The 24192-nt window shown below is 44.1% G+C and overlaps 2 long non-coding RNA genes and 1 pseudogene across 2 annotated transcripts; all 3 read right to left on the bottom strand.

Annotated features, from left to right (window-relative positions):
* Positions 1-1765: 1765 nt before the first annotated feature.
* On the bottom strand, positions 1766-9272 carry LOC142558132 (uncharacterized). The gene is made up of 3 exons (XR_012822961.1): positions 9123-9272; positions 7852-8131; positions 1766-2109 (listed from the first exon to the last, which is right to left on the bottom strand). It is a non-coding gene; the product is annotated as an uncharacterized LOC142558132 (long non-coding RNA).
* A 4158-nt stretch (positions 9273-13430) lies between these two features.
* LOC142558131 (uncharacterized) lies at positions 13431-15671 on the bottom strand. Its single transcript, XR_012822960.1, has 3 exons — positions 15568-15671; positions 14819-14876; positions 13431-13534 (listed from the first exon to the last, which is right to left on the bottom strand). It is a non-coding gene; the product is annotated as an uncharacterized LOC142558131 (long non-coding RNA).
* Positions 15672-22681: 7010 nt separating this feature from the next.
* The window catches only part of LOC142558493 (uncharacterized), a 30054-nt pseudogene continuing 28543 nt past the window's right edge, over positions 22682-24192 (bottom strand).

Below are 24192 nucleotides of genomic sequence, written 5' to 3'. Positions count from 1 at the left end.
ACCACCCCCATAATCGCGAAATTGCATCTGCACTGCACGGGCTTCTGCACGCTACCGTTCACTTTCTTTTTAAGGCGCAAGAGTCACAATATAGCTGCAAAGGACATGAAAAGTATATTAGTCGATAAAATATGCAGCTCCGCGTCACGCGCCATCATTTTGATGAAAACGCATCACTGCATTTTGCTAAACTTACGTTTCCCGGCACAAATTTCGAAACATCTGACCTGTCGTCAGGGAATCAGAGAGCCAACATGGCGGATAATGGCGGCCGTGCAGTCGCCATGCGTGTCTAGAATAGAACCTATAAGCTGGGAACGCGACCGCTGTGTCGGCGCTGCAGAGAATTATACATTTCACCGCGAACTTATGACAAATGGTACTCCTATAATTTTATTGGTGGACCAACTCTAGGTAGAAAAGTCAACACAGAAAAATTGATTCACCGCAGGGTGATCGTCAACGTCATTCGAGAGATCCCCGGCACACCAACTGAGATATGCTACCATGTGGCAACAAAAACTAATCTCGAAGGCTATGCTTCTGCATGCTGCATGCGACAGAAGTACTTTCGGAGCTGGCCATACGCAGTGACCGCCAGGTTTTGAGACATCGCCTATCGGGCCTCTTCGATTTGTCATTCCAGACTGCCCAGGACTGCCCGGCAAGCTGGATACGTAACCGTCATCGGCTGAGAGCACCACATCGGGCAGTCCGAGACTGCCAGGAACCGATAATCTAAGAGGCTTATTGATTATTGCTTCGAGGATCAGCGGCGCTCGGACGTTGTATCAGCTCCAAGATCCGGGCGCGTTACAAACCACGTTAAAACCCGTGAGGAACCACATTTCGCAAGCTGGTACCAGGATCGGTCCATCAAGTCAGCACTTATGGCTAAACTGCATTCGGCATCGGCCCGTTCTGTGCATTTGCGGATCATCCCGACCACAATTTTACGATATTCAAGTGCGCGGTCTCCCTTCTATTTGTTTGTTGTGAAATACTTGCCTTTCTTTACAGTCTTATCTAATTTCTCTCACTGTAACTAAAGTCCCTCAAACTTCGAAAAGTAGCGACACTCTCCTCCTCCGCCTTCACTCATCCTCGTTTCTCCTCTCTTTCACGCTCCCTCTTCGACGCTACGCCGCCTACACCGCTCCAGCGAAAATGGCGTTGAAGGAGGACTCTAAACAAACGAAGCCGGCGCGAAGGCCCGCGTGATGCTATTAGGCCAATAGCGACGCTGCGTCGGCCTCGACCAGAGCGCGCGAGGAGGAGGCGGCATTATTCAAAACGTGTCACTGCTTTACGAAGTTTAAGGGGTTTTAACCATGACCAGTGGCGCTCGTCAGTACGTACCACGTTTTTGAGGACTCAACGCCAACAAACAGATCCGGACGCAACATCTCTGCCCGGTATTTTATGTGTAGGTGCTAAAATTCCTGCGCAGCTACCTAATATATTCTGCGAAGGCATTTGCACCCTGATGGTGGTTGTTGTAGCGTGAATAGCTGCATCAAAAACTTCTAGGAAAAGGATCACTGCAACACATGTTTGCATAATCCATTCTAACCCAAACTGTATGTGTTTTCTTAGCTCTCTGTAATATGTTGCGGGCAACTGGTTTCGGTTAAGAATGTTGAATTGTAGATTCAACAACATTGTGTTCCGTGGTGGTTCAGACGATTTTTGTTATTTTGTATATGTTTCAAAACAACGCAAACGAAAACAAATGAATTGATCACACGAAACTGCGATGAACGAGTCGTACATGTATTTATTCCGTATGCGTCATAGCGTTAACAACTACGTTGTCCCGTATAGTACATCCGCCTTATATATATTAACAATAATGTCCTATTTCAGTCACGAATGCAATGTTTCGGGCTTTACTCTGCTTTTTTTCTCGTTGCCGTTGCAGAATATGTTCTCCGTATATATGCCTTTAGCAACATATCTCAGCTTCCCCCGTCTTACCTTCAGACTTCTGTCAGTATGTGCGAGCTCAGTGATATTGACAAGAACCCACTTGAAGTTGCCGTCGTCTGGGTTTGACAGGGCGTACACAATATCACCATCGAAGTTAATCCTCGCACTGAACTGGCAAACCTAAGGATAAAGGCAAGAACGTGTGATCCGTTATAATCCTGCTCACAAGTACACAAAACATATTGTCACAATGTGATGGTGCACAAGAACCAGAATCAGGGCAGAAAAAAAATGCGAGTTAGAAATATAACTTTTTGGCACACTTCAGTGGGTACACTTGGGTCCCTAAAATGGAGCCACACTCAAACCACAAACAGCGGCGATCACGATCTCCCTATGTAAATTTACGTTAAGTCCGACCGCTATTGATGTGTTTCTCACTGTAAATTCCAGGTAATTGATGGCGCTCGCGTACGTTCTAAAATGCACAGGTGCGAAATGAACTAATGGTAACACGGCAGCTGTTGTCGAAAGGCAGTGTGTGGCCGCTTGCGTGCATGTTTCTGCGCAAATGGCACCAGCACAACCACGCCACTCCGGTCAAAATAAGAAAGAAAGAAAAAGAGAAAGAAATCGCGATATATATATATATATATATATATATATATATATATATATATATATATATATATATATATATATATATATATATATATAGTGTTTTTATTTTGCTTCATTACCGTCAATTTGGATAGAGGGCGCTACAACTACGAAAGGTCCACTCCGCTACGCTGAACGCATAACTAAAACGTGAAAATCACCCGCCGCTCCACTGTGGCTTGGCGGGGCAACTCGGAGAGGAGAGGACCGTCAAGACGCTCAACTAAAACACACTATTGTGTCGGAACACGTAAAGACGCGCTATGACGGACAGCGGCAATTTTACCTTAGACGCTCGCAGGCAGTGTAAAAAATTCTCATTTTCGTAGTTTGTACGATCTCATGCGTTGCAATACGTACATTTCACCTTAGAAACGGAGGTGGAACGCTCACAGTAAATCACTATACTAGAGTAAGTTTAGAGCCCAAAGGTAACTAGTCCGGTTTTGCCACGCTTTCGCTCACGCTAACAAATTTGTTTCAAGCACAAAGTTGGCGTGTATTACGTGCAATAAAGGTTCTAGAGGTTGCCCTTCAAAACTACTCACGCAACTTTTGACCGTAAAACAATAGCTGCGTCATGCCGCGAAAATATGAGAGACAAAACAAGGTGACTAAATATGGCACCGTTGTCGATATCTGAAAGTACTTTATTCGTCGAGATACAAATCTAGCCTGTGAAAAGTAAGAATGACAAAGAGCACGTGCTCGGCTACAGTCTTAAATTAGCAGAGGCGCGTGTTCATCGCCGACAAACCAAAAGCAAACACTGAACTGTGCATTCCCGAAGCCGATTGCGCCGTAGATAGCTGGACAGACCCTTCCAGCTTATGTTAACAAACTGGACGCAGTCTAGAGGATCTGTTCTCCACATTCCGTCATTTTCTTCAAGCGTGACTTGGCACGACGCCAGGAAAATGACGCTGATGGCTCAATTTGTGTTTCTTTTTTTTTTTTGTAACATGGCGTGCATTCGACGTTTTTGTCTAAGAAACTGAAATGGAGGCTCCTGATAAAGCAACACAGATTTTCTCCTCAGTAAAAATAAAGTATCTTGCCCAAAGCATGTGATTATTCCATCGAAAGGGTCTCTCGCTTCTGTCGTCTGCTTCATTAGCCAGTATGTGTGTCTGCCGAGAAACGGAATGAGTCACGTTATATTGGCGTCTATGCGCGTGTCTTCTACTTTGAGGCAGCATACGCGGCCGACCAGCGCACGTTCTGGGCCGCGTTATCGCTACCTCGTCAAACGCAAGTGATTCAGGTAGCCCGACTCGGCTGGTCGAGGAGCGATCGAATATCACCGACACCGATGAACTATACAACGTTGCCCGCCAAAGGTATCCGATGAACGGATGGAGGTTACGAGCGTCCCCTTTGAAATGGGGCGTTTGGCTGCGCCACCAAGTTTTTGTTCTTATTTTGCTTAATGCGCAACATATCCTTCAAAAAAGAATGCATCCAAGGAATTCCCAGCAATAAAGCTTCTGAACCAGCATTGGGAACCTTGGTTTTGCGCGCCTCTGGTGTTTGTGGCCGCCCTAAATTACTGCTACCAAACCTGTCCGTCGCCTTTTACTATTCTCTATTGAAGGCATGTTCACCTTCCCCCTGCAATCCCTGAACCCAAGGGCTTCAAGGAGGCCAGAGAAGTCTAAAACGACAGCTGAGTATCTTAATATTATAATAAAATATGTTCAATCGTTCCCCCCTGCTTTACCGCAGCAAGAACGCGCTTCTTCCTTGATGTACTTCGCTTTTTAAGAACGCGTTCTAAGGCATACGGAACTCACTTCAAAAATTCAAGAAAGCTTCCTTTTGAGTTGTCATCAATTGTCTTTCGCTAATTTTGTTTTTTCCTCTTATGTAGTTATTGATAGCAGGTTTCTTTCGCGTTGCTGCCAACCCAAGAGACTATCTCAGCCTCTCTGACTCTGCGTTTAACGTTCTTTGTTGCCATGTTGCTTACTGCACCGGTCACATCCTTTGATGGTACGCTTCTTAGTTCTTTCCCTGCACTGCAAATCATTTTTTTTCCTGAACACTCGCAACCCATTTAGATTCTTTCGTATTCCTCAGTCATTCTTCTAAATCAATTTTGGTCTGATTGCACTACGCAAGCGCCGGTGCTGCCATCTCTAATTCACTTCGCTTCTAACTCGCGCTACGTAAGTAAAATTCAAGGCGTCCCCTTGTGTATATTGCTTCTTAACAATAAACATTAAGAAATTAAAAATTAAAAGTGTGCTGTTGTCGTAACTCCTGGTGACATGGCAAGTCATTAATCTCGATTACCATACGAACGTAGCAATGAAACGTGCAAAACATCGCAGATGGTTTGGGATGTTGAACAAATACTATTCGAAATAAATGTGTTTTTAAAAGAAATTATTGAACAAAACACAAACGCCAACGCCACCCGACAGTGATGCACGAATTGTGAACAAGAGATTTTCATGGGCCAAATAACAGGGGAAATGCAGCGACAGATATGCATGTCGGCTGGCATTGCATATGGTCGCTCATTAGCATGATTCGCGCGGCTCGTCGCGCCCCAAAATACGGCGGAAAAATTATGAAATGGCGGCCCAGTGCAATGTCACACAACGCAAGTCGATGTTTACGAAACGGCCTTTTCTGTTACGCACCACCTCACGTGATATTCCTTCAGCAAATCAACGGCCTGGCTATTTCGAACTGCCACCACATATTCGCGAAATTGCAGATGAATTGCGGAGACTTGTGCACGCTACCGTTCACTTTCTGTTTGAATCGATGCCACAATAGAGCTACCAAGAGCCAGAAACAAAACATTATTATTTGAAAAAGCCTGCAGCACCAAGTCAGTTTTTGTCACCTTGATAAAAACGCAAAATTGCATTTTGCGAAACTTCCTTTTCCAAGCACAAATTTCAAAACATGTGATGTTTCGACAGCAAGAGAGCCAGCACGGCGAACAATGGTGGCTGTACAGCCGCCATACGTGTCGAAAATAGTGCCTTAGGCGAGGCAGAACATAATAAAATACCGTGCTGCTTTTAATGCCAAAGCCGGATATGTCCCACGAGGCAGAAAATCCGGCGTTGTCCACATCAAGTGGTGATAAAATCATCACCAGTGACGTCGTCAGCATCCTGTATGACATCACTAGTAACACCAAATTAAAGTCGGGACATGCTGGAGTAAGGTGATTTAAGACGAAGTAAAGTGAATTAAAGTGAAGTGAACCAGGGAGAATTAAAGTGGATTAGTGTAGGCTAAAGTCGATTAAGGTGGGTTAAGGTTAGTACAAAGTATAAGAATGTTTACTGAGGTGGATTAACGTTGGTACACATTAGAGCGATCTGGATTAAGGTGGGTTAAAGTGATTTAAGGGGGATTAAGGTTTGTACAAGTTACAGCAAGGTAGATTAAGGTATAGCTGTGAAGGACATGTGACGATGTGTGACGTCAGGTATGACGAGGTAACCAATTAATTGAGCAGTCATTATGCTTTCCCATTCAAATCACGCAAGGATAGTTAGGTGTGAAATTTTGCCGTCCGGCCGGCGGCCGGAGAAAGGCAGACCTACACTTCCTAGATATAACTCAAAGTTTGCTTGCTCCGATGGTTACGTCACCATCATAGTTCAGTGCTTCTTGCAGTTTGCGATATTCCGCGGGGGCTTTCCTTGAGCGGCGAGCTATCATCACTGTCATTCGTTTTGCTGTTATTTCTTTTTTTCTTTTCAACGTGCCCAATCATGACATCCTCCTGGCGATGAGCCCCATTGGACAGACTGGAGCATAATACTCGGTACAAATTGAGCAGGACTGACCGTAAATCTAACAATTCGTGGCCCCGTGACTACCTGAGAATTGCGCTAAGAACGGCGAAATATTATTAAAGCATTAGTTTCTGTTGTCGGCTGAGGACAATTAAAAGTAGATTTCTTATTTATTATTTAAGCGATTGCATCAAGCGATGACGCGAGGACGTCTGAAAAGGGGTCGTTGGTGGGGTCCTGGCCAGAAGAAGTTCTTGAAATGCCGAGCACATACTCGAGAAAAACATGAAATCGAAGGCCTGGAGCTTTGTCATCCTCTATGGTGCAGTTGGGCAATTTCTCTCGACGTATGGTTTGCGATACACAGCACGACACGAGTTGTCAAGTATGAATATTTATTTTATTTGCTTTCTTTATTTATCCTCCCTCTATAGGTGTGTGTGCGCGCGCGCAGGGAAGAGGAGGAGGAAGAATAAACGTTTATTGATGAGTGAAAAAATAGGGGAAGGGAGCAGTGTAGGGCGGGTCCCTATTCCAAGACTCCAGTGCCCACCGCGACCAGCTTAGCTTGATCCAGGAGGCCCTCCTGGGCCTCGAGGTCAGAAAGAGCGAGGGTGGCCTCCCGGGGCTCCCTTAGTAAGGTGAGTACCAAAGGTGCATTAATAGTATGAGGTCTTCTGGCGCACTCCCATGTTACGTAACTCTTGCCTGTGGTGCCGATCCTGGCAGGGAGTTTGTTAGGTGGGGGCCTGTGTTCGTGTCCGAGTGCGTGCGTGTGAGATGCATGCGCCCGTACGCGTGTGCAGAGACGGCGGACGTTGAAGCAGTGCGCTAAAGAACGAGGTTCGATTAAAAGGTTTCGAGGGAACCGCTCGATCACTTTTTTTGTGCTTTTGGTTGTTAGGTAGTGGTGTCATTGAAGTTTGTGTCACATATGTTCACGCTGCTGTTTTGACTTTGACTTTCGCATTGCATTGTAACTGCGCGCACATACCAATATATATATATATATATGCAAGGGTGCGGCTTTTCTATTATCATGACCTAACGTTGAGCTGGCGCGCTATCAGTGCACCAACGTCTATGACTGTATTATTATGACAAAGTGATCATCCGTTCAAATCACTTTGCCTGTTCGATAAAACATGAACACGTTGCCAAGAGCGACATTGCTACCGTAGTGGCGAAAATCCGGATTCTTAATCATGACAGAGATGCGAAAAGTCGCATAAGTGACATCGTCTCTAGCGTAATTATAGCGTATTGCTATGAATCAATACGGCCGCGGCTGGGCAGTCGCGTTGGCAATAAATTGCCACTGCCATCTTGATAATTATAGTATTTTAATCGCGAACTACTGAAGCCTCGACATAATATGGCGGGCAGTTGTGCCCGATAGCAACGCTCCGGTTGCACAAGTTGTTGCGAGAAATATATACAGTGCACGAGGGCGGCAACCTGCACAATGATTTCAGTGAGTAAATCAGTCACTTACCTTAACTAACTTGCGGTCTACTCCAGCAGTGTGATATCCCCACCTCTGATCTGCCGACATTTTGGTCAGCCCATTCATGTTGAACACAATTGGCCTCGGCTTTAGTCCAGCGTACGTTACAGGAACGACAGCGTTTACACTCAGACGGAAAGGACTATTTATGCCTTCATTGATGTGCCACCGGAAGAACCCAGTGCAATCTGTCTCTCGTGGCTTCAAAGAATCTATCCCATTGCATTTAGAGTACTTTGACCTGCCGACTTTCGCTTTTACAGGGTGCCTGCGCAAAGCAATCATAACAACCGCGTTTTATTTTGCGCACTGTGAAACCTCATTTGTAGATAACCAGAAGCTCTCGTTAATTTTTAGGTAAAACATTGCGCTTTCTAACACTTCGCAATACGTAGGTATAGGCCGGCTGGAGAAGCACCAATTTGTTTCACAGCGCACGCAATAACACTTAAGTAAAACAATGACAAACAGCACCATTCTCGCCTTGGACAAAGTAGGACTGAAAATATTAATCTAGTGTCTCCGCTTATAGATATATTATAGTAAAATACACATCAAACTTATTGATTACCCGCCGCGGTTACTCAGTGGCTATGGCGCTGGGCTGCTGAGCACAAGGTCGCGGGATGGAATCCCGCCCACGGCGGCCGCATTTCGATGGGCCGCCGTGGGCGGGATTCACAACACCCGTGTACTTATATTTAGGTGCAAGAACCCCAGGTGGTAGAAATTTCCGGAGTCCTCCACTACGGCGTGCCTCATAATCAGAAAGCGGTTTTGGCACCTAAAACCCCATATTTAAGCTTACTGATTGACGCATTCATTCATTCATTCACCCACCGTTTTGGCTCACTGGTTCGTTTTAGAGCCGGATCGCCCTCCTTCCGAGGTGCGCGTAATGCACGAGGGCTCGCCTACGTTCCTTTTGGTGCACAATACTTAGTCCGGCACCCTCCTCTGCGGCATACCGCACAATCTACTATAGCTATCTTCGGTACGTTAAACTGCATAGTATTCATCATTCATTGACGAAGTACCCAGTCCTTCCGAAGTGAAACATTTATTCAACCAATTTTTCGCTTAGAGGCAAAGACGCATGCGTCTGTTTCCATCTAGAAGGGAACGCAAGAAAAGCAACTTCAAAGGCTCACTCACTCAGACGTTCACTATTACTGACGACAGCACTTCATTAGCGAACCGCAATTATCAAGGCAAATCTGGCACAACCCCCAAGCTATGACGAGGGTAAATTCACTTACTTCCCTGGAGGACTGTGGCGCTTCCAATATGTGTAATTTTCAGTCAGTCCCCAGCTGATGACTTGACCTTTATGTGTCTTATTAATTTTCATGATGTACTGTTCGACCACTTCCTGTGGGTACACCCAACGGTGGACAGCTACAGCGAATGGAACTGGAGGAAGAAAAAAAAGAGTAAATGTATTTTTTTTATTTCAGGAACACCTTGCCCCGGCTTATGTGTTCAGGTGACACTACGAATGCCTTGAAAAGGTCTCTGAAACATAATTGTGCTTGCAGCTGGAAAAAAATGTATGACTGTGCGGTACCAATAACCCATTTACTGCGTAAGTGAGGCCCATGCTGAGCTAATAGTGTGTTGTGTGGGGTAATGGTTGACCGAATGATGGACGTACACTGGTCACTCTAAGCTCCCTGTGATAGTCACAGCTTTGCTTAAGCCCAGCGAATCGTCCGAGTTCGACAACGTTCTACATGCATGCAGTTGTACCACCACGCACGCTGGTCTTGATTCTCTCTAAGCATCTCGTGTACTGACTGCTTAGGTTCAAAGCATTTCCTAGACTCACAGCTCTGGCGGCAGATGTGGAACATCCTGTAGTACGTGAATTCAGAAACGGGAAACTGGCCAATAGACTCTCACATGCCACATGATGGCGAGGGGGAAGCACACGAGTTCAAAGTTTACATACTACTACGCCTGTTGTCGAGCAGACATTTAGGAATAAAACATATTGATGACGATGAGTATGATTGTACGTGCACACAAATTGAACGCTTTTCTTAAGCTCTAGCCACCATTACTTTTTCAGAAATAAGAGTGTCGTGGTGCAGCGGAACACCGTACCACTTGGGTGAACCAGCACAATGGTAAACGTGTTTCTGAACACTATAATAAATGTTTGATTGATTGATTGATTGATTGATTGATTGATTGATTGATTGATTGATTGATTGATTGATTGATTGATTGATTGATTGATTGATTGATTGATTGATTCGTTACTTCATTTACTCACTCGTTAATAGTTATCCAGGCATACAACCAAGCTAAGGCCGGATTGGGAACAAGGCAAAGCCCGCAAGACAGTCTATGATACCAAATGAATAAGGAAAAAAACAAGGCGACTACGTAGCCATAATAATGATGTATTGAAAGTGCCCTAGTTTTGTACTCATTAACATAACTGATATATTAAATTATTCATCAATTTATTGTTCACTGTTGAGATAGAATCAGAACGAGGTAAATATAGAAAGGTGAAAGAAACAATCAGTGAATAAGCTTAGTTCAGGCAAAATTTTGGCGAAGTCCTCATTTTAACACCCCTTGACGAAACATCATTCCGATGAACTACTAATACGCACGATGTGCTGCCATGAGAGAGGCAGCACTCATTATACGTTAAAAAAGCTGTCATAAGCCTGGCATCGATATGAATGGCCCATGAAATAAAGCATGTGCTGTATTCAATGAAGCGTCGGTTGATCGAAGCAGAATGGTGCGAACTAGAGCTTACGAAATTTATTTTTGTTAGTGCTAGCTTACATCTCTGGTGTCATTATCGCATTTCCTCGCCTCATATCTTCCCGTTCAAAAGTATGCATCAATGTGGACTCCGTGACATAACCGTGCACTCAACGGGCACAGGCAGTGTCATACGTCCGGGCCTTCGAGCTGGGTGCGTTACGTTCATTTCAATTGAGGCATCAGCTTCTAGGTGTCGAGCTGATTGAGCAGCGCAAGCTGTTGCCACAGTTACATCTCTATTCACTGGGCAAATCCCGCACACCGGAAGGGCCCGTTCAAAAAGGTAAGTGGCCAGCAGATAATCGCACCACGTTAGCCTCTTCACAGGGTAAGACATGTAAAGTGTCTGCAGAGGTTGTGGAGAGAATAATTTTGAGGTTTCCTTTGTGGTGTGTAGTTACAGTTCACACACTCCGATAGGACGAAATTTCCCTTGAGCGAACTTGTACCACTCCTGCGGCTAGGTCAAATGAACTTTCATCCGAAGTCGTTGGCTTATATCACTAATGTAAACTCAAGGCGCTTAACCTAGAACATATTTTATGGTAATTGTTCACCTAAATTATGCAAAACTGTTTCTGCCGATGCACTGCAGCTTAGCTGCCCTTTAGGGTTTTCAAATAACACAAGTTCGTCCTGAAGACGATGAAACAGTAGTCCAACTATTCGTGAAAAAAGTAGTCCAACTTTCTGATACGAATGGGTCTTTCTTTGACCCAAGCATTCCGAAAGAGCCCGCAACATCTTTTCCTTTTTTTCTTAAACAGTGCCATCTTTTCGGACAAGCTAATACAACCGAAATATCGGGCCGCAAAATGCCAACCAATACGTGAGAAGAAAATGCACGTTTTCCCACCCGGAAAGCAGATGATACTTCAGACATGTTTCCATTGTGTTCCTAGATATGCGCTACACGTAAGAAACATCATTTGTAGCGGCTAAAATGTTCGTTAAATGTTCCTTAAATGTTTAAAGCAATTACAAATGCAAAAATAATCTTGCTCGCCAATTTTCTAAGATAACTATATGTACTTGTCTCTTTCTATTTCAAACGAAAGGTAAATCTGTTTTCACATGACTTCTAGTGGCGGAGCAGGCGGGCGCTATGCAACTACATGAAACGCTGCAAATCCGCTGCCACGGTAAGAACGGCACGCAAGTACATAAATCACAGCAAGGTCTTGAATAGGGGTAGCGAGTGGCCTGCTTTTACATATCTTCAGGACTTCTCTCACTCCCTCTTCACGTCTGAACGCAGAGCGTATCGTAACATCCAACGCCCTGAGCACAACGACGTGAAACCACCACCATTCGCAGTTGCAGCTGTGAAGGACATAATTCGAAAATCCATAAACTAATATCAGAGTAAGTGCAATACCGGGCCGACACACACTGATTCAGCTTTATATCCTTAAATACGATGCATAGCCGTCTTATAATTTGCTGTTGACGAGCGCGAACTGTTTTGTAACACATTAGATCGCATTTCATTGCTTTCGATTTCATCCTGCATTTATGTGGCGTTGAACTCCAGTTACTACACGTGTCAACTGCTTCAAGTATTCCTTTTTTCCTAGAACTGTAGTAGACTGTAATATGCTGGCCGATAAAATTGTAACACAGGACGTTATCACTTTTCGAGTTATATCTCTAATGAAAATCCTTTTGTGCTTGTTGAGATTGTTCGTGATATCACTGTTTGACCGTGTGATTTGAAAATCGCTGAACCAACCTTGCTTGATTTCATTGTTTTTTGCTTTTGTATTTTAAGCGCTTGTGTGAAGTAACTTTTGAGTGCAGTTCCCTCTTTTTTGTATTTTCTATGTTTTCTGTACTTGCTCGTGTACCACACTGCTAAGACCTTGTATGAGACCGCAGTATTTATAAATATATATAAAGAAACTTATATAATATATAAAAGAAAAGCTGTGCCTTGTAAGGTATATAAGGTCAAATTCCGATGCCATTGTGATTTGTGTTACATCCCTGCTCAAATCAGGGTCCTGTTATTCCCGCGTCTATATTGGCTCCGCCGATGAGGAGATCAATCACAGTAACTGTTGCGTGAAGATCTCGGCGGTCTTCATAACCCCTTTTGGGTCATCCTTTTGCGCTTTGTCTTCGCTTCCGGCATCCTGATTGTCACTCTAACGCTTGTGCTTAAACACAGATTGATATAATTAAACCGACGACCATCAACAAATGTTATGACTAAGCAGCAGTATTTCCGCGCGAGAACCAGTGATATTCGCTTTGTCTCGATCACGCGCTTGTAAAAGCACGTCGAAGTATTTATTCAACATCTTTTCAACTAGTTTCAGGCGAACTTTATGGATCCATCATAAGTAGATTACTGTGAGCCTTGTTTCTTCAGATAGATACACTGTTCACCTTTAAGCTGGGAATAACATTTTCTGAGCGAGAATGTTGAAACGCAGACCTTTAAGTTCACATTTCGAAAAAAATGTCTGAAAACATATGTTCGGCTCAGATGCTACAAAGGTTGATCAACGACAAAGTTTTCCCAACTCTAGGCAACGCCACTTGCTTCACTTCAATAAATTCCGTAATTGAACGTCGCAGATAAATATAAAGCCGTTATGAATGGCTTGGCAGCAAAACGTAAAAGCCCGGTTGTGGCGGATCGTTAAATTGTCACATGTGAAATGAAATATGAAATATGAAAGTTCTTATGAAAATTATTGGAAGAAGTGGTAACATCAATTTGTGGTCAGCAAGCAAGTCATGACAGTGCTCAAGCAATCGTGCGAATAGGAACAGGTTTCTACGATATGGTAATAAGATGGTCAGGGAGTTCATAATGAAGCTTAGTGCAGTATGGTTATATCTACTTGCCTTCGTTAGCCATATGTAAGAGCACCTGAAATACAAAGACGAATATAAGAATGTATTCTCACCGAACAGCTTAAGAGTTATTCGGTGTAATGATCACTCCTACGGCCTCGTTCTTTTCTTGTTTTGGTTTGCGGACTGACTTCAGTATTCTCGATTATAAAAACTATTGCCTGGAATATGCTAATTGCCTTGACTAAGTGCTGCTGTAGCCGTTAACTTCAAACAACAATCTCGGGTTGTCGGTCATAACTACCACAAAATGTTGATTGGTTGCTGACAGTTAAATGTTATTGTATATTCCTGTAGCATTTCGAAGTTCGTTCCAATGGATTGTAATTCAGCATGTCGCAGTAAAAGGGTCTTTGTGAATTTTCACATCTGTTATTTTCTTTATGACTTACGCCAAAAAAATATTTTATTCGTTAACAACAATACGAGGTTCTGAAAAATGCCAATCAGAACTATAGCATGAATTGTCGATAGCAAATTGTATGCAACTTAAGCGTTAAAAAGCAAAAAGACAATCTCAACAAGATAGCGGTAGACAGTTGATTTTAATTTTCAGCTTCTTAGCTTCATACTTCCTATTGTTCTTGACGATGACCACTAGATAAATAATATGGGCATTCCAATCAGAAACGTGGATTAAAAATAAAAGCTTAATGTTTCTGCTCATACCTTTTACCATCCCATACAAGTCTTCCAGGCATGTCGCTGTCGGGATAAAAGGAATATCGTTCACTAGTTTAGGGGACAACTTACGGAGCAATATAGCCATCATGACTCCGAAATTCTCAAACGCACGCTGCCAAATTACGTTAAAAACAAAAATTAGGAACTTGAAAGCGTAAAGAAATGTGTTTGTTTGTACAGCGCGTTGAAGGAACAGCATACTAAACATGTTTTACTGCTGCTCAGATATATCTGTTGGCATGGATGGCAGTGAGTGTTTCTTGCCGTGAATCCTTAGGTGCGGCGTATCCTTAGATGCGGCCTGACAATGTTACTGCAGCTCTTGTAAGTCTCATCAAGCACACAAGCCTATTGACGATTCTCCAAAACCGATGATATTGAAGTGGTTTTCACCGATATGGCCAGAGCTTTAAGCTGTGCCGCATACATTTTGAGTGCGTAGGAATGTAATAATTTCTTAATTACCTAATTTATATATATATATATATATATATATATATATATATATATATATATATATATATATATATATATATATATATATATATATATATATATATATATATATATATATATATATTAAGGATACTCGACGAAATACGAAATACATTCTTACCGATGACACGAAGAACGCATGTCTGCAGCCCAACGCCATGTAAACGTGGTTATGAACTCTGAAAAGCAAGGAATAAGAACATTACTTCATTTTTTATTCAATATTCGATTATGTTCTAGCTCGCTAACACTGAATAAACGGTGTATGGGCTCCGATTTCCAGGCCTTATAGATCTTTCCATGTACGTCATGGCAGTGTATACCCGAGCACAAATAAATTTGCATAAGATGATTAGAAAAGTAATTCATTCTTGTACCCCCACGCCATGCTAAAATCACCATGTTCACGAAGTGTCATTGCACCAAAGCCAAATTGCCGCAACGTGGTTTTAAGCTGTGCTAGCTCAGACTACATGGTAAAAAGCTTCTTCTCCCGCGATGGCCACAAACTTTCATAGCTTTGCGGCGTTGGGCCCTGCAAGAGGCACAGCGCCTAGATGCATCTTTCTTTTTTTTGCATCTAGATGCATTTGCATTTGGATGCATTTATATGAATTTTTTTTTCTAGATGCACCTAGATGCAACTGCTCAGATGCACCTTATCAGTGACAAGAAAGCATTCAATTAGGAGCGGTTATATTTACGATATTGCCAAAGTATCGAAGATTGCAGCCAATATAGTGAGGTTGTTCTGGCACACAACGAAAACGGGCCACAGCTATATCGGCAGGGAACAACACAAATAATCATCGTGGCCTGGCGGAACTACGACGGCATAAAAAATAAAAAGACGTGCAGGACTATGCTGACCAAATCGTTGCGCAAAAAGCTGGCCAATAAATGGGTGTATACGGTGGGTCGAAATTCAAGAAACTCGGCGAAAATGGCACAACCATATACAAGCACCAACCAGCTCACAGAATAAGGCGTCAGACGCAGCTTCTCGAGCCGTTTTATATGACATGTTCACACACACAAAAAGAAAGCAAACAGACTGGAGTTATAAGTTCAAGTGAAACTGCCTTTGATAAAAAAAAAGAGAAGAAAGGAGGAAAGAAAAATTTGCCCCAACAACGCGGAAGCGTGTCGTGGGATGACGTCCAAACCAACCACTGCACCAACATCAAACAAAGATAAAGTATGGCGGCGCGATCACAGACATTTCAGATCCTTAGCCGGTTCGCAAACATGCTGTGTAGTATGCTGTACATTTCTTGAACTTCCTGTGGCCTATGCATCAACGCGTTTCGACCTTTTTATTTAAAGCCGAGCCGGCCTCTGTTTCATATCTAGTGTTAAGAAGTAGGCGGCGTAAGCCATGACACTAAATTCCAATACACGACTAGCATGAAAAAAAAACATATGTGGCTTTAGCATCTAGCTCACTACACGTCTTGGAGCAGATGTGCATAATATTTCTTTTATTTTTGGCGACCTTCATTTTACCTTTACGGAAATCACTCGTGGCTAAGCTGTGTAGTTTACCGCGATAGCATTTGGAAATTCCGTAGCATCTAAACTGTCACGTGTCATTGGATCGATTTACGCTCCATAAGCACCTCCTCCCTATAAATGTGAAATTGCTACTTCACAATTCATTGTTCTGTTCCCATCTATATTATTGTCATTTGGCCAGGGGGAAACATCCCTCACGAATCTACGAAAATTACACGTTCAGCAGAAAAGAATGCTCAGAATATTATACAATGTAGCATATGACCACCCATATAAACAGCTCTTTATGAAAGACAACATAATGGCGATTCATGATCTGTACGCATACGGCCTAATCTCTAAACACATTACCGAGGTCAAAAACAACGTCTCGTTCATTGCAAAACTGGCATCCCTGCATAAAGAAATTTCAAGTACGCAACCAGAAACACCGATATTTGGTACATACATTCATTCACAACAGGTTACGGACAACGTATGCTCAGAAACACTCTTCCATATCTCTTAAACCTGTGCCAACATTACAATTTAAATCTCCAACGCACCCGACCAAAAGATTTGCGTCATTTTGTTTCAGTTATACGCGAAAGGACGGCACTTTCTGTTTGAAATGTACGACATAATATTACGCACATCGCTTTGTTTCTTGGGGCGCTATAACGTAAAGCTATTCCAAACTTTTCTATTCCAATTCTGCTATCAGCCCTCCACGATTGGTCAAAAACTTTTTTCGACCACACCCACTTCACCTGTCTGTCACGCGACGTCACGAAAACCGCGATACCTCCCCATCTGATATGATGTGTACACACTGATTATGTATGATTTGACAGAAAAAAGAAAAACAGCTATTTCTGATTCGACCCCTTTTCGTCATTAGCCCTCGGCTATTGGTAAAACCTTTTCGGTCTGCACCCACTTCGCCTGCCTGTCACGCGACGTCACAAAACCGCAAGAACTCACCGCGTCAAAGTGACGTGTACGCGATAAAGGTGCATTAATATGCCGAACAAAACTTAATTTCCTTCGGAATAGCCGCAGGCTGCCCCGTTCCGAAAGGAATAAAAGATGGCTGCCGCCGATCGCTCAGACGCTGGCTACTCGCACCTGCCGAAGAGCATAGGTGTATTTGCGTATAATAAAGCTTCTTGCGTGGCCGTGTAACGTTTTCGAGCACTTTCGTTACGTTTACCCCATCATTCTGCCAACTCTTCTATGCTGAGGGCCGGTTTAAGCGTCATTCTTGAGCTTCCGTTGCATGCCGCTGCGATTTTCGACCAGCCACCGCAAGCTAAGTAAGGGAAAGCCGACCAATCGTAGACGCCGGCACCACCCTCTTCATCCGGTTATCGACTTTCAGCGCAGTGGCTGGGCCCCATCGAATCCCTCTCCACTTGAACGGGCTCCTCGCCTCTTGTCAGCCAATTAGATACGACAAGCCACTCAGTGTAGGCAATGTTATTCGCTTTTCAAGCAAACAAAAGTGACCTCCTATGAACGAGGAGAGCGTTTGATTGGTCTGTACAGACAACCTTGCGGGTGACCGTCCGGGGCTTGCGTTGGTGGTTACGCAAATTTGACGTCAGGAGATTGGAATAGAAACATGTTGGAATAGTTTTACGTTATAGGGCCCTTGGAATTCTACATTTGTGTAAAAATTGTCATTTGTTTGTGCATTGTGATATTCCTTTTTGTCTGTATTCATGTGCTTGTAAGTTTGCCCTTCTTTTTTTAAACATCATGTATTTGTATCGGGGAGGCGAGAGCCCGTCAAGCTGGATATCTAGCTTTTTCTCTCCCCCTCCCACATCCATGGGATGGAAAATAAAGGCATTATTATTATTATTATTATTATTATTATTATTATTATTATTATTATTATTATTATTATTATTATTATTATTATTATTATTATTATTATTATTATTATTATTATTATTATTATTATTATTCCATAAGAGCAGCCGCCGGGCACAGTTTGCTCTTTTGCCTCCCCTGCTAACGAACTTGAGCACATTATTAAAGCAAGACACCCACCAGTAGTCAACTGTCTACTCCATAACAGTCTCCAAGAGATCGCAAATTCGCCTCAGTGAGCCAAATGAGTGTCATTACTAGCGTAACACGCAGGTAGTCATAAAATTCGCCAAAATGCAACCCACCACGCTGGCTTAGCGGCTACGGTGTTGCCCTCCTAAGCACGAGGTCGCGGGATCAAATCTCGTCCGCGGCGGCTCCATTTCGACGGGGGCGGGATGTGAAACATGCCCGTGTCCTGTGCATTGGGGGCACGTTAAATATCCTCTAGCGGTCAAAATTAACACAGAGTCCCCCACTACGGCGGACCTCATAATCAAATCGTGCTTTCGGCACGTAAAATCCCAGAATTCGATTCGATTGGCGAAACGCAGTGAAAAGTGATAGCCAAAGTCGAGCGACACGTTCCCGCTAGACCTGCTGAGATATTGACACGTATACATTGTTTACCATTCTTCCTGTGGCTGTTTTACAGCGCAAGCTGTTATTCTGGCCTAATTCTAACAGCCGCTTCACTTGGCGATGGTGCCTGCTGCCACCTCCGCCACCGGTGTCCATCGTCCGGTGTCCGTAGCATTTATTTCCAGGAATGAGGAAAAAAAGCAGTTCCTGCCATGGTCAAACCCGCGCCCGCTGCATGGAAGTCAGGTACTCTACGACTGAGCCACGCCAGCGCTTGCTTGCATGCAGTGGAACAATGTCCTATAAACGTGTCCTAGCGCGCGAGAAGAGTCGCGATGCGAAATTCGCGCCGCGTAACTTCTATACGTGCACATTTTTTCAGTGCAGATGCATATTATTCCACCAGGTAGAATGCCATGTATATGAGATGCACAGATGGAGGTACGAGGCTGTTAAAGAAGCTTTGAGGAAGAAAAATAAGTTTAGCGAGATGTATACAAGAATGCTAGAAAAAAAATATTGTGTATACCTGAATAAATCAGGCTAGCTACGTGACTGTGCCACCGCCGCCTGTCATAGGGGATGTAAATGCATCCTGATCATCGCCACCGTTAGCATCATATCGTGCCGCTTGTCAGATAAAGCTGGCTAGTTGACTATGTGACCACCGCGTGTCAAAGTGGATGCAAATAAATCATCATCATAAGCAGCACCGTACTGTGCCAGTCCACTTGCGACGTGAGATGCGTGCCGCTTGGCGTCTATACGTGCGTCCTTTGCATTGCAGCTACGTATTATTACACCAGGTGGCACGCTGTAGCAGCTAGTACAAGGTAGATATAAAAGTTTTGAGGAAGAGAAAGAAGATTCTGGAAATGTATGAATGCTGATGCAATGTAAAACATGTACGGCATACTTGGGTAATTCAAAGTGGCTATAGGTGGCTGTTTGCCACCGTCCCGCTTCAAACGGAATGTAAGTAAATCATCGTCGTCGTCATTAGCATCGCATTGTGCTATCTCACACACGATGTGACATGCACGCCGCGTAGCGTCTTTACGCACAAACTTTGCAATACAACTCCGTTACACTCCACCAGGCGTTCCAACATGTAGCAGTTGCACGTAGCAGTTGCATGCTGCATGTAAGTGAATCTGGTTTACCCAAGCACCCTAGGTGACTATTTGTCACCATCCCTTTCGAAGGGTATGCCAATAAACCATCATTCTCATCATCATAATTGACAGCGACGCACCGTGGAACGGGGTCAAAGCACGCGACATGTGTACCACGTGGTCTGGACACCTGCGTTCTCTCTTCGGTGCACGTTATGGCGCCTCCTCGCAAGTTGTACGAACTGCTGCTGAAGAAGGGAATCGTAGAGCAACACGGGTGGCTGCAACCAGGAAATATCGGACTCAGCAAACCGCTGTGTAGAGAGCAGGATAAACCGGAGCACTAGCCGCAGCTCACCGACGACTCCTGGCGGAGGGTTCAGACCGTTCTCGTGAAAACGACGCGAACTCGCCGCCAAGACCCGGTAGTGAATGGCGCTGAATATGGATAGCTATAGGGGCTTGTTGGTACGGCATATCTTATTTTGTTGTAGCGCAAGCCGAACGAGGTCAACAGAAAGGCACATCTGACACACACAGCGCTAAGTGTGTCGGATGTGCCTTTCTGTTGTCCTTGTTGAGCTTGCGCTACAACAAAATAAGATATGCTGGAAATGGAGCTCCTATGGAGCCGCTCCTCCAGCTTACGATGTCTGTGACTGTGCTGGATGCGCTGCGCGGAGCTGTGAGTTTTTTCCCGCTAACAACGGTTTCAGTTTTACTGCTGGGGACATATAGGGGTAAGCTCTGTTTGTTAAATGCTACGAGGCGTGTGAGTGCCATGACGTTGCACAGACGCTGATATAGGGCCGTGTTACGGCAACAATAAAAGCCTTGTAAGAAGACTTAATCGGGCACGGATATTGGAATCGACCGACCAGTTAACCACCTTTGACTACACCGCCTCGTAGATCGGTCTATTCTATTCGGTCCACGTAAAGTAAGGGAGGGGGGGGGGGAGTTCCAGAGAAAAAAACCTGCTTTCAAGGATAGCAATAGGGGCTTGTTGGTACGGCATATCTTATTTTGTTATAGCGCACGCTTGACACGCACAACAGCGCTGTGTGTGTCAGATGTGCCTTCTGCTTTCAAGTTCAAGCTTACCGCGCACACCTCTGTACGGAATGTGTTGAACCATGGCCGCTGGCGACACGGACAATCCACGAGACTTGGAGAAAGCCTAACGTCCCGAAAACAGCGCTAAAGCTTATCAAGGTGCAAGTTAAGTGCGCGTTTAATTTCACAGTTTCATGGCGGCCATTTATCAAAGTGCGCAAAACGACTTTAAGGAGTGCAGTGGTTTTATTTTTTTCAATTATTTCTAGGTATGCAGATGCCTTTTATTTTAATTAGCATTCTTGGATATTTCACGCATTTTCCAGGATACCTCCAACCGTTTTTACACAAACTTAGGTAACAGGATAGACCGTAATCTAAAGAGGAAAGCATCGGGATGTGTTGAGGGAGCCGTGCTCCAAACCAACCGCTCTGCCAATGTGGGTTACTGTGGGTGTGGTGTTGAGCACGTGCTACTCACTCTTCGGTGAACCTCTTTGACGGCTACTTGGGTCACTGGATGTGTGCCACTATAGGAATGTGCCACTCATCATTGACAAAAAACAGTCGTGTAAAATTTCTCAGGTGGTGGGCGGAATCAAACCCACGTGAATATATCTAGACAACTGTGTCTGAACCTGCATTCAGACACGAGCCACCGCCGTTAGATGACGCAGCCTATCCAGAGCGATCCGCGAAGGAGGAACACGGATGTAATACATGCATCGTACCTGACAAGTTTACGTTCTACCGATACATTGCTCCAATGCTATCCGCATTACCGCAAATAATGATCACGAGATGGCTAATTTAAGAATTTTTAAGTAAAAAATACAGCTCATAACCTTTGACTTATCTCTTGAGCGTACTTTATCTGCTAGCTTTGTGGCAACGTGTCATGGGCCTAATGTGTACACTGAAACTAGGTGCCCCTATGGCGGACTTCAGTTTATCGATATACGTCTGCTTGAGGACAGTGACAATTTCTCCGCGTGATACAGCCTGTTACAAACATGTGCCCTCCCACTGAACATGTATGCTTGCGAACTACAAGGCTACCATTCCTCTAGCGAGAGGAACACGGCCCTGCTCCTGCGGAGTCATGGGAGCCCCTTAGCGATCGAGACTACTTGAATTTTGCCACGTGGCACTCAGATTGCTGTCACGGCACTTCACTTTACCCTACAGCATTAAAGACAATTGTGCGTGTGATGGAAATGGGGGAGATCGCGTCGGAGAGCCGGGGCCAGTTTGGAGTCTCATTCTAGCAGCGGGCGAGAGTGGCTACTCGGTGAACAAAGCCAGGTCGTTGACAGGCCTGGGACATGATCGCAATAAACCATTTGTTTCTACCTAACGAAGTCCGGAGCCCAGTAACTGAACATAAACTGGTTGATAGTACAGGAATTAGGAAGAGGCTGACGGACAGTTGCCGATTGAAGAGGGACTTATGATCCGGGGTCGACGGGGCTGTTCCTTCACAGCTCAGGCGAGCACAATCGTTGCCGCCGCAGCTTGAATGCCTGGGCCAGGCTTGGATACTCACAGGACGAGATGCAAAGGCAGGTCTAATGACATTGGATCGGTGCAGCTGTCAACATGGCGACCCGAGGCATTGCAAGGTCATTGTTGTGTATGTCCTCTCTCCTGTTAAATTCTCTTTGCGTGTGCCATTTCAATGCCACAGCGGCTTGACAGACCATCAGCTTCATCTACTCGACACAATGCAGACGCAAAACACAGAAGGCAAGCAAGGGGTGGTGTGCAAATCCATGCCCCAGCATCGGCTTCCTTTCAGTCTACTAACTGAAAGAGCCGAAAATAGATTGAAGCAAGTGATGAAAGAGTCTTAAATGCTTTTATTCCACATAAGGAGAAGGGTTTTTAGCAAAGTCATAAGGATTGATTGATACTTGAATGGCCCTTCTACATTATTTACAGCAACGTCGTATTTCTTGTCTAAGCAGGAGTACATCACTTTTTCCGTTAACTTAACATTAATATTTCTTGCGGCCATAACATGATATACGCTCGACATATATGCCCTTCACCACATATGACAACTCGTCGCCTTTTGCTCGAAGACCTTTTGACATGCCTGCAAGCTCAGCGATACTGACAAAAACCCATCTGAAATTTCCTTCTTTGGGGTTTGAGAGGGTGTACACAAAATATCCCTCGAAGTAGATTTCCGCCCCGAACTTGCAAGCCTGCATGGTGTAAAGAGAAAAAATAGTTTCTTAAGATCCAGCATAAATGTTCAAGCTCAGGCATGCAGCGCTGTTCCGGAAATTGAACCAAGACGGCAGTTGTTTTCGTGTCCACTTTCTTTCGAATTTATGTTTGTGTACCAGAGGCCCTGGCCGTATTAATTAGCGCTAATCTTGGCCATGGCGGAGAATGTAGAGCATTGACCTTCAGGTGCAGTAGGCGTCACATTCATCTCCAGCTTTTTTGCGGAGACTACTGGTCAATGAACCTTTGTATTCTTCCTGAAGGTATCAACACTGACAATTCGAAACCCTCGCTATGTAAGGAGCAATATGACTAAGGAAAACCAAGAGACCCGTCACCGTAGATCCACTGACAGAGCATCGCACGCGTGATAAACAAGATGACGGTTCCCCTCGTACCGGCGGCGAGTTATCTTGTCAACTTCATTATTATTTTCCTCGTTATTTCAATAATGAAATTAGAAAAGTTTTTCTTTCCCTCATTCTTTTCCTATTTTTATTGTCTATTGGCATGATGTTGCCGTTATAACAACAATTTATCTCCCTCAAGGTCAATTATTTTTCTATCTCATGTGGCACCTATACAGATTCTTTGACGCAACTACACAGATAGTCTTAAATTGTTCCTTTTTTCCTTTCTTATTCGCTTTTTTTCCCTTTGTAACACGAAAACCTTAAGTGGCTCGCTACAATTGCTCATTTTCGAAAAAAATACGGCTTGTGGTCCAGTCATACAAAAAAAGAAAGTTGACGAGTTCTACAATAAACATCACCATCAGCAATGGCTCATTCCCGAAAAAAAAGAACAAACTGCTGGAATGGCTCATAATCCCATAAGCAAGCCAATATGCAGTGGCGTAATATGAAAGAATAAACGAAAGAATGAAAGAACGAAAGAACAAAAAAGAAAGAATGAATGAATGGATTAAAGGAAGAAATAGAAAAAGACGGAAAGAAAGAGAGAACGAAAGGAAGAGCGAAAGAACCTTTAGATAGGGGTCTAGGCGCTCGCATGTGTCGTTGGGGAGATCGACCTACGGCGCAATACGTTTACTTTACACTGCAGCTCCTTGTGTTTTGCAAGAAGTCTGACCCCTCTGATCGGATAACTTCATGCATTAACACGTGTGCAGCAG

Source organism: Dermacentor variabilis, chromosome 9 (assembly GCF_050947875.1).
Source record: "Dermacentor variabilis isolate Ectoservices chromosome 9, ASM5094787v1, whole genome shotgun sequence".
Classification (NCBI taxonomy): Eukaryota; Metazoa; Arthropoda; class Arachnida; order Ixodida; family Ixodidae; genus Dermacentor; species Dermacentor variabilis.
Note: the sequence above shows the minus strand (reverse complement) of the source record. Positions and strands in the feature narration are given on the sequence as shown.